The sequence below is a fragment of the Xenopus laevis genome, chromosome 8S (assembly GCF_017654675.1).
Source record: "Xenopus laevis strain J_2021 chromosome 8S, Xenopus_laevis_v10.1, whole genome shotgun sequence".
Lineage (NCBI taxonomy): Eukaryota > Metazoa > Chordata > Amphibia > Anura > Pipidae > Xenopus > Xenopus laevis.
The window spans coordinates 20,063,152-20,074,664 of record NC_054386.1 but is presented as its reverse complement, the minus strand read 5'-3'; positions in this window follow the sequence as shown (position 1 = coordinate 20,074,664).

The following is an 11,513-nucleotide window of genomic DNA, read 5'->3' as shown; positions in this document are numbered from 1 at the left end:
GAACCAAGCAGAACCCAGCTGAATAAAAGACCTGGAAAAAGAGATCAACAAATATAGATTTCAATTGCAATTTACAAATAACTATCAAACCAATACAATCTTTAATGTATTTATATTGGAAAAGTGCTTAGAGTTATTATGAAATAACAGTTTTTGGGTGGATATCCCCTGTAAATAAATCTACTTCACTGATATAAAGTAGAGAACCATAAATTTAGTAGCCCATGGAAATTCAATGTCTTCAATGTCTTCAATGATTACTAGTGATGGGTGAATTTATTCACCAGGCGAATTCCCGCATTTCATCACCGGCGAATAAATTCGCGAAACTGCCGTGAAAATTCACCGGCGTAAAAAACTACTTTGCTATACTTCAAAATTCAAATTACTGAAAAACAATTACAATAACTTATAGCAGGAAGAAACATTTGTTCCAGAAATGTCTTTTTAATACTCTGTGCCATAGCTACAAAAATAATAATCAGCAAATGGAAGACACGGGGAGGCATATTAAGGCAACAGTTAGGGGCAGATTTATCAAGGGTCGAATTTCGAGGTGATGGACGTTTTTTGAACTCCCTTCAACTCGAAATTTGATTAAAAAAATGTATTTGAAAAATAAAAGTTTTTAACTTCGGGTGAAAAGGCTGTATTAGAATCGTTCAAATCGAAGTTTTACTGCATTTGATCAAATTAGAATCGAAGGATTTACCTCCAGAAACTTCGATTTTTCAAAGTCCACCAAATTACTCCAAATAGGTTCTAAGAGGTCCCGCGTAGGCTAAAACAGCAAATCGGCAGGTTTTAGATGGTGAATGGTCGAAGTCGAAGTTTTAAAGAGACAGTAAATCATAAATTTTGATATTCGAAAGTCGAAGTACACTAAATCTGTGCATTTTCTATTTTTTATTAGAAGAAAAACTCAAAAAAAATACCAAACTCAATTGTGTGCTTATTTTTTTTTTTTAAAAAAACTTGATTGATTAAAAAAATTAAAGTTTTGGTTAGCAGCTTTTAAAACTTAGAAAAACTATAAAAAATAACCTAAATTTTGTCTAGGACAATGCCCTTTGACATCTACATGAACTTGACAGCTTTTAGATGTTGAGGTTTTCAGGTTTTTTGCACTTAAAATTTGAGTTTCTGATGCTTTAAATCAAATTTGTGAGTTTCAGCACAAAAAAATCTTGAATTGCATTAAAAACTTGGATTTGAATGTTGATAAAGTGACCCCTAATATTGTCAATTTAATAAAGCGAATCTTGTGAACTACTTTTTTCTTTGGAAATGTTTAGAATTATATTATCCATAACGAGCCAAGTTCAGCACACATTGTGCACATTGACAGGATAGAAAACATTCTTATTAACTGACAGTTTTATCAGATTTGCTAAATACGTCAATTTGTTCATACTCTCCTGAATGACAGGAAATTCAAGTAATCTATAGGTAGAGGGGAATAACTACTGGGAATTCTTTTGAATTGTCCTTCATCTTTGATGAATCATCATGTATCTATCTATATGCCTGGTGTGCGGGTATTTGTACCCTCGTTATATTCCGTTCTTTTCACATGTTTAAAAAAATGTGTGAATCATTTAAACTTTATTTCAGGGTAAAGTACAATGTGGAAAATAAATAATTCTGTCCCTGACAGTTGACTTTCTTTTGCATTTGCACAGAGGGATTTATACAGGAAAACGTCTGTTTTCTATTGCTAAGTAACTTTTTTTTTTGTATTTAAGAAGACAAATAATATTTTTGAACTGGTGAACTGGTGAATCTTTATATGCAATTGTATCTGCAATTTCCAAAACATAAACGGAGAATAGCTCTGAAAATATACGTTTAAAAACTAGGACTTAGATCTTTGCAGATCTGGGGAATTTTGAAGCATTACTAACAGGTTGTCCTATTTTAAAATATAGCTAAAGCACCTACAGTATCTGAATTCTTGGTCCTAGATGCAAACTGCATACATATCGAAGGGGTTTGGAAATAATAACTATTAATTTATACATATTCAATTTTTACATTTCAAAGCTCTGATAATGTTTTACCAAGTAGTAACTATCATTACTGAGCAATCTTTTGGCTCGGACCATTCAGCCATAATCATTGTCCAAAATTATCATATTATGTCCCCAAAAATAAATCTGAAATGCTACCATGCAAACACACCCAAAGTATCATCTAGTATGCTTGTTACATAAAGTTGTATAACCCATCACGTTGGGCGAATTTATTCGGCAGGCGCAAATTTGCACCAAATTCCCATGATTTGCCGCCGGCGAATAAATTCACGAAACTGCCATGAAAATTCGCCAGCCAAAAAAATGGACGGCGGCGTCCAAAACGAGACACCGTTTCCCAGATTTTTCGCCGTTTTGCGAATATCGAAGTCGAAGGATTTTGCGCAAATACTGCGTTCATACGATCGAAGGAATAATTGTTCGATCGAACGATTAAGGATTTCAATCCAACGATCGAAGGATTATCCTTCGACCAAAAAAACTTAGCCAAGCCTATGGGGACCTTCCCCATAGGCTAACATTGGGTTCGGTAGCTTTTAGGTGGCGAACTAGGGGGTCGAAGTTTTTTCTTAAAGATACAGTACTTCGATTACCGAATGGTCGAATAGTCGAACGATTTTTAGTTCGAATCATTCGATTCGAAGTCGTAGTCGAAGGTCGAAGAAGTCCATTCGATGGTCGAAGTAGCCAAAAAAACACTTCGAACCCTTCACTCGAAGTTAATGAATTGGCCCCTAAAAGATTTTTGTGAAAAATGTTTATTACAACAAGACTGACTAACTTTGGAGGAGAGCAGGATTGTTACACATGTAGCAGCCCATAAAGATTGATAAGTAATTTACAAAAAAGTAGCAAAATCCTGCCAGCTTTAAATGCCAGAGTCAGAGTAAAGTTTATTTTGCAAGGCAGTAAAACTGCACACCTCTTGTGAATAAAAGCAGCGGTAGTGATAATGCTTCTGGCCATTACATACACAGGTCTGCAAAAGCAATTCATAATATGCAGCATTGCACATTATACAGTATGTTAACTATGTGAATCTTGAATTTAGGTTCATGCCATACTGTTCCATGGAATAATAATTTATTGAACTTTCCCCAGTTTGCACTTTTGTATTTTGTAAAATAAAACTATGGCCGTATTTTCTGAGTAAAGGTGGCCATACACGGAGAGATCTGCTCGTTTGGTGATGTCTCCAAACGAGCGGATCTCTCTCCGATATCGGGCTGATCCCTAGGGCTCAACGATCGGATCCTAACTAATGGGAACGGCGGTCAGATCGCGGGACCTCATCAGCGAACAGAAGCGGCCGCGATCCGACGGGATTTTTTGTCCCATTCCGATCGAGATCTGGCCGACTTTCGGGGAAGCCCGTCGGAGGGCCCCATACACGGGCCAATAAGCTGCCGATTTGGTCTGTCGGTAGCTTTTATCGGCCCGTGTATGGCCACCTAAAGTTGAGCTAATGGTCCCAATATTGCCAGATAGAAAAAAATTATAAAGTTGTTGGAAAAAATGTGCCTTTTATTTCCATGTTACTCAATCACTTTTAGGGGCCGATTCATCAAGAGTCGAATATCGAGGGTTAATTAACCCTCGATATTCGACCAGGAACTAAAATCGTTCGACTTCGAATATCGAAGTCGAACGATTTAGCGCAAATCCTGCGATCGAACGATCAAAGGATTATTCGTTCGATCGAACGATTAAATCCTTCGAATCGAACGATTCGAAGGATTTTAATCCAACGATCGAAGGAATATCCTTCGATCAAAAAATCTCAGGCAAGCCTATGGGGACCTTCCCCATAGGCTAACATTGACTTCGGTAGCTTTTAGCTGCCGAAGTAGGGGGTCGAAGTTTTTCTTAAAGAGACAGTACTTCGATTATCGAATGGTCGAATAGTCGAACGATTTTTAGTTCGAATCGTTCGATTCGTAGTCGTAGTCGAAGTTCGAAGTAGCCCATTCGATGGTCGAAGTAGCCCAAAAAACACTTCGAAATTCGAAGTTTTTTTAATTCGAATCCTTCACTCGAGCTTTGTAAATGTGCCCCTTAAAATTCACCAAAACTGTATTTTCTGCCAAACATGTTTTTAGGTTATGCTACAATGGTGGCCCAGGACAGTGGACATGCAATTTTATTTGGAATATACTGTTTTATTAATTCAAATAACCTAAGCACATCTGAACTTTGTAAATATATCTTATAGGGAATTATATTTAATATTATTATGAAATATTATTTAAATATGCACCACTGCTACATGGCGAATGCAGGGACAAGAGCATACGCATTTTATATTGTTACATCAATAACATGCAATTGCACATCCATGTGAAGGTCCACTCACCTAATTACAGCTGGCAAAGCAGCAAATCATTCTTTGGCAAGTTGTAAAGCAACTGAATGCTTCTAACTTCCACGTAAGACTTTGCTGATGTTTCAGATCAAAATTAGAAAACCGCAGCTGCACAGGGAAAGAAAAATCCTTTCAGGAAAGAAAAACAGCTTCCTCTATTATGAATTCTAAGTTAATAGTATGCTGTTGACATTCCTGGAGAATTCATTCAATGTAGGTGCAATATTTATGGCTGCTTCCATAAGACCTTGAATATACATCAATCTAAACAAAGTACACAAAGTCCATCCAAGAAAGAATTTGTCTCAGACCAGTTATTTGATTTGAATGTGTATCTCAATATAGACAGCATAAGGATTCCTCAGCACAAACCAGCAAATGGAACAATATTCATATTGCAATCTGAATTAATTTATTATGATTAGTTTCACTCACATTCATCTCAAAATATATTTAATATTATTAATAAAAATCCTCATAAAGACCGGTTCCACCTTTACAATCCAAATAGAAAGGCAGACCAAATCTATTGAAAATTAAAGGGATACTGTCATGGGAAAACATGTTTTTTTCAAAACACGTCAGTTAATAGTGCTGCTCCAGCAGAATTCTGCACTGAAATCCATTTTTCAAAAGAGCAGATTTTGTTATATTCAATTTTGAAATCTGACATGGGGTTAGACATATTGTGAGTTTCCCAGCTGCCCCTAGTCATGTGACTTGTGCTCTGATAAACTTCAGTCACTCTTTACTGCTGTACTGCAAGTTGGAGTGATATCACCCCCCTCCCCCAGCAGCCTAACAACAGAACAATGGGAAAGTAACCAGATAGCAGCTCCCTAACACAAGATAACAGCTCCCTGGTAGATCTAAGAACATCACTCAATAGTAAAATCCAAGTCCCCCTGAAACACATTCAGTTACATTAAATAGGAGAAATAACAGCCTGTCAGAAAGCAGTTCCATCCTAAAGTGCAGGCACAAGTCAGATGACTGGGGGCAGCTGGGAACTTGACAATATGTCTAGCCCTATGTCAGATTTCAAAATTGAGTATAAAAAAATCTGTTTGTTCTTTTGAGAAATGGATTTCAATGCAGAAGTCTGCTGGAGCAGCACTATTAACTGATTTGTTTTGGAAAAAACATGTTTTCCTAAGACAGTATCCCATTAAACCTGGTACAGGTATGGGACCTGTTATCTAGAATACTTGGGACCTGGGGTTTTCCGGATAAGGGATCTTTATGTAATTTGAGTATCCATACCTTAAATCTACTAAAAATCATTTAAACATTGAATAAAACCAAAAGGTCTGCTTTGCCTCCAATAAGGATTATTCAAAGGGGATCTATGGTCGAAATCTATAATCTTTCCTAGGCTTTGGGAAATGATTATAATGCTATTTGTAATTGCAAAGTATTTTTTTATTTTACTGGTTTTGATACTCTAATAGCAGTTACCTTGCCTGTCAATGTATTTCCCCACAATCCGCTCAATTCACTTGTACAGGAAACCTTCTTCTGCCTGACCCACCCCCACACACCAATAAAAAAACAGTAGGCTGTTATTTTTAAAGATGGCAGGTCAATGTGGCGCACGCCTTACTACCAGCCTATGTATGCACGTTCTAGAATTACAGCGAACATAAGGGGATTGCGCTGGAGAACGCCTACTGTTTTTTTATCGGTGGGTGGGCGGGTCAGGCAGAAGAGAACTGAGCGGATTGTGGGGGAATATATTCACAGGCAAGGTAACAGCTATTAGAGCATTGCAATTACAAATAACATTATAATCATTCCCCAAAGCCTAGGAAAGATTATTGATTTTGACCATAGATCCCCTTGAAATCTTAGTTAGAATCCAGTGCAAGCTACTGTTTTATTATTACAGAGAAAAAGGAAATCATTTTTAAAAATGTGAATTATCTGATTAAAATTGAGTCTGTTGTAGATGGCCTTCCCATAATTCGGAACTTTCTGGATATCGGGGCTTCCAGATAACAGAACCCATATTTTTATCTTTCTAAAGCAAAAACAAAAAGCATGCATACATGATATGCTACCTAACAGGCCCAAAAGTAATAATAACTTTGTGTGCAGAGCAATGCCGAGGAGTAAGCGCTACCCTGCACATACCCTGCATATTTATTTGCAAAGGCAAATGGATCATGCTGGCAACTCATTTTGGCTGAATCTTCTGTGCACCCCAAATGCTCATCATGCAGAGGAATGGGGCTTTGCAAAATAGTATTAAAAATGCTTTTATGCATATTGGATATGTGAACTTTGATCATGTCTTATCTTTCCTATGTGGCGCTAACAATTTGGTTTGTGTGCAAGAAAGCTCCCTGCCCAGTCATTAATACAAAACAGTTAAATGTGCGCAGATGATGTCAGTGCCTCTTACCAGATCTGAAGCAAATCCTAAGGCATCTGGACGGTGCTGAGGGTGGTTTTGCACTGCAGTATAGAGGTTTCCTTTTAGGAAAAGAAAAAATAAACAGAGGTGAAAACGCAGCAATAGAAAAACTGACAAAAGTAAATTTTGGGGAGCGAGAGTGAGTGTAAGTAATAGGGCATGTAGTCTTCCTTGGGATTAGTCACCTTCGTGGAACTATGTTCCTCACCTCCGAGTGGGTTTATATCCAAACACATGCCCACAACATTAACCCTTGCACAGCTAAATGGACACAGTACTGTCATTTCCTTTCTATACAAAGTAGAAATGCATCTTTTTGCCTACAGTTTCCAAAGCCATCTACTCACCGATTGTTTTTTCATCCTGTATAAATTACAAGTGCATATTGTGCCTATTATTTCCATAAAGAAACAGTATTTTCTGCCACAAGAAAAAAAGTCATTGGAAAATGTAGACATTATATACTGATGTACAGATTTATGTAAGGAAAGAAGGCCCTGCTTGTGAAAACTAGTGACGGGCGAATTTGGGGCGTTTCGCTTTGCCGAAAAATTCGTGAACTTTTTTGACACCGGCGTCTGTTTTTGGCGAAATTGCGCCAGCGTCCAATTTGGCGAATTTTTTCGGCGGTTTCGCAAATTTATTTGCCGGCGGCGAATCGCAGGCATTAACTGCGAATTTGCGCCTGCCGAATAAATTCGCCCATCACTAGTGAAAACAGCTTTTTCTGGCAATATTAAAACTACTTTTTTTTTTTAAATAATCTACTGCAGAATTGAGTCATTGGTGCATATGGATCCCAAAGAAGAAAATGTATGTAATATATTGTAACTCTTGGATTACAAAATAGGACTTGCCCAGAACACAAACATGCACAAAAATGTATCAAGCTAATGGGGGGGACTCTCTTCAAATTCAAATGTTATTGTATTGTGCTGATTTATGAAAGAGTTGAAGGAGAAGCCGTACTTCATAAATCAGCCCTATAAAATAACATATAGGTATTTTTTTTTCCTTTTGACTTGGAATCTTATCCCAGCAAATCTATGAGTGAGTGTGTGTGTGTGTGTGTGCACACAGCTAGGCTGAAGCAGGGAGAGAATTCCACATCTTCACAGCTCTTTTTACGGAGATTCGTACGAACAAATTTTTGCGTCTATGTCTAGCTTAACAGGTTGATACATTAAATAGCTTTAGGAAGGGGTTGGATGGCTTTTTAGCAAAGGAGGGATAGAACTATTACAAATTGATCCAGGGACTGATCCAATTGCCATCTTGGAGTCAGGAAGGAATTTTTCCCCCCCTCTGATGCAAATTGGAGATGCTTCAAATGTATTTTTTTTTTTTACCTTCCTCTGAATCAACTAGCAGTTAGGCAATTGACTTACTATGTTACTATGTAAATGACATATTAATGTACTAACTACTGGAGCATGTAATCCTGATTTATTGCAGCTGTTTGTACCTGTACTGTATCCTCAATCCAATAACATTATTTTAATCAATTTGTGTGGAACCAAATTCATCACTGCTTCTCTTTACATTCAGGTTTGCGTCACAGTATCGGTAAGTTTTCCACATTTCTGCCATTTGGAAACATTTTGAAATGTGGTCCATTTGATTTGTTTTATTTTAGATCGGGTTCCCAGTGTTGACAACAGACAGCAAGTAGTTGTCGCCATATACAGGTATTGTATAATTCTCCATAGCAAGTATGTCCTCCTAAAAATTGTATTACAAAAATAAATATTACAATTATAAAACATGCTCCTTTTCTCTAACACATTTCTGGTTACATCAAGCAGCCAAAACTTATTGAACATGTCTAAAAATGCCTCACTAAAAATCCTTAAAAATATTCTGCTTTGTCAACAGGTAAAATATTTTCAGTATTTTTCAATCACATGTCATTTTCTCTTCATGTGAATGAGATTTGCATCTGTGAGTCATTTCTATAATACGGAAGGGTGAGTTCTATGCGGTCAGGAATTTTACAGCTTTGGAAATGAGCACTTTGTGCCACTGGAGGACACTCAGGGGCCGATTCACTAACTTCGAGTAAAGGATTCGAAGTAAAAAAACGTCAAATTTCAAAGTGTTTTTTGGGCTACTTCGACCATCGAATGGGCTACTTCGACCTTCGACTACGACTTTGAATCGAAGGATTCGTAGTAAAAATCGTTCGACTATTCGACAATTCGATGGTCGAAGTACTGTCTCTTTAAAAAAAACATCAACCCCCTAGTTCACCACCTAAAAGCTACCGAAGCCAATGTTAGCCTATGGGGAAGGTCCCCATAGGCTTGGCTAACTTTTTTTGATCAAAGGATATTCCTTCGATCGTTGGATTAAAATCCTTTGAATCGTTCGATTCGAAGGATTTTATCGTTCGATCGAAGGAATTATTCTTCGATCGTTCGTTCGATCGAACTATCTATCGATATTCGAGGTCGAAGGATTGTAATTCCTAATCGAATATCGAGGGTTAATTAACCCTCGATATTCGACCCTTAGTGAATCGGCCCCCTCAGCTCTCTGTAACCGATATACTCTATGAGCATTTATTACTGATTTACATATGCAAAATAAGTATTGGTGGGGAGATATTTTAAGAATCTTTTTTTGTGAAACCATAAAAGCATTTAACTTTGGTGGGGGGAAAAAACAAAGTTTTATGACATTTGTATTTACTTTTTAGTAAAAATATTCATAATGAAATTTTTCTAATCAAGAAAAGCAAATTGAATGTCTTACGGACCTCAAAACTATTGCAAAACTTGCTTGTTCTTAAAATTACATTAAATTGCCATCTGCATATAAACGATAAATAACCCCCTGTGTTTGGTCACAATATTTCACCGTGGCTGGTGACACATGGGAGCTGCTCTTGAGTTAGAAGTGGCTCTAGAAACAAACATGCTAATTTGTGACATTAAACAAGAACATTTCAGGGTTTTTTTCTCTACAATGTCTACGTCAAGGAAATATATATTAAGGGGCCAATTCACCAAGCTCAAGTGAAGGATTCGAAGTAAAAAAAACTTCGAATTTCGAAGTGTTTTTTGGGCTGCTTCGACCATTCGATAGTCGAAGTACTATCTCTTTAAGAAAAAACTTCAACCCCCTAGTTCGCCACCTAAAAGCTACCGAACCCAATGTTAGCCTATGGGGAAGGTCCCCATAGGCTTGGCTAAATTTTTTTGGTCGAAGGATAATCCTTCGATCGTTGGATTAAAATCCTTCGAATCGTTTTGCGCAAAATCCTTCGACTTCGATATTCGAAGTCGAAGGATTTTCATTCCCCAGTCGAATATCGAGGGTTAATTAACCCTCGATATTCGACCCTTGATGCATCAGCCCCTAAGCAATGTAGATATATTCCTGGTGGAAATTATCAGATTAGGGGGCTGTTTAAAAGACCATCAATTTTATTGAATTGTATCTGAAAATGTCTGTCTTTTAAAAAGTTATTTTGGAGATATTTTGCTCTGTGGTGGGTTATCAATGTGAAAAAAGCAGACTTCACTAGTGAGTACGGCACACTGGTCACTTGTCACTGCCAGATACTCAAAGAAAAAAACATTGTGATATTCCTTTTCCTTACAATGAAGCCACCTTTGGGTTATTACTGTCATTTTAATTAAAGGGCAGCTTTGACATTTTTACTTGCAACAACACACAGAATAAATAGCACAGAGTGCAGGATTCGCTGCTTTCATTCTTATGTTGGCCTCAGCTTCTCAAATGGGACTCCTTTAAAGTTTTTTTTCCCATGAATGGTGGGAAAAAATACATAAAGCAAAAATATGTTTCACACTGTTCAATTCCAATTATTATTCTACCGGAAATAAGTGCTTTAGGTAAACGACTGGCTGTTACAGTAATAAATAGCAGGCCTTTTTAACTGATCACCTGCAGAACTCGCCCTCCGTTAACAATTTATTCAACAAAGGGAATTTTAGAAGCTGTATAAACAACATCCTCGGTCAAAGGAGCTATGGGAGATAACAAAGATCCCCTACAAAAAACACCTAAAAAGCCAAACTCAAAAATAAACAAACTCTAAGGCTTCCTGTCTGCAACATGGAAATAAATAGTAAACAATCTTAAAATATAAAAACAACATTTTTAAAGTGAATGTCTGCCCAAAAGCATTATACATAAATTAAAATTAATTGCTTTTAAAGATATTTGTAACTAATTATTTATGAAATAAGTATCTAAATCTTGTAACAATGTAGCAGAAGTCAGTTCTCCTCTGGGTCTGTTAGTCAGCGTGTGTCTGTTACTTGTACTAATAGGGAGAACAAGCAGTACATAGAATAAAAACAGCCAGAAAGATACTGCTTTCAATATTATTTACATATATAACATAGTTTAGATTGTTTTTTATGATTTATAAAAGTTAATGTATGTTAGAAAGTTACATTACCAAAGTACAAAACATATCTTTCATATATATAGAAAGTTGCATTTTTATATATATATATATATATATATATATATATATATATATATATATATATATATATATATATATATACACACCATGCACTAATAAATGAGTTTTTGATACATGCTTGATGGCGATTGCCTAGAGGGCTGCATTAGGAAAATGATATGCATATCTTTCATATATAGAAAGTCGCATTTATATACAGGTATGGGACCTGTTATCCAGAATGCTTGGGACCTGGGGTTT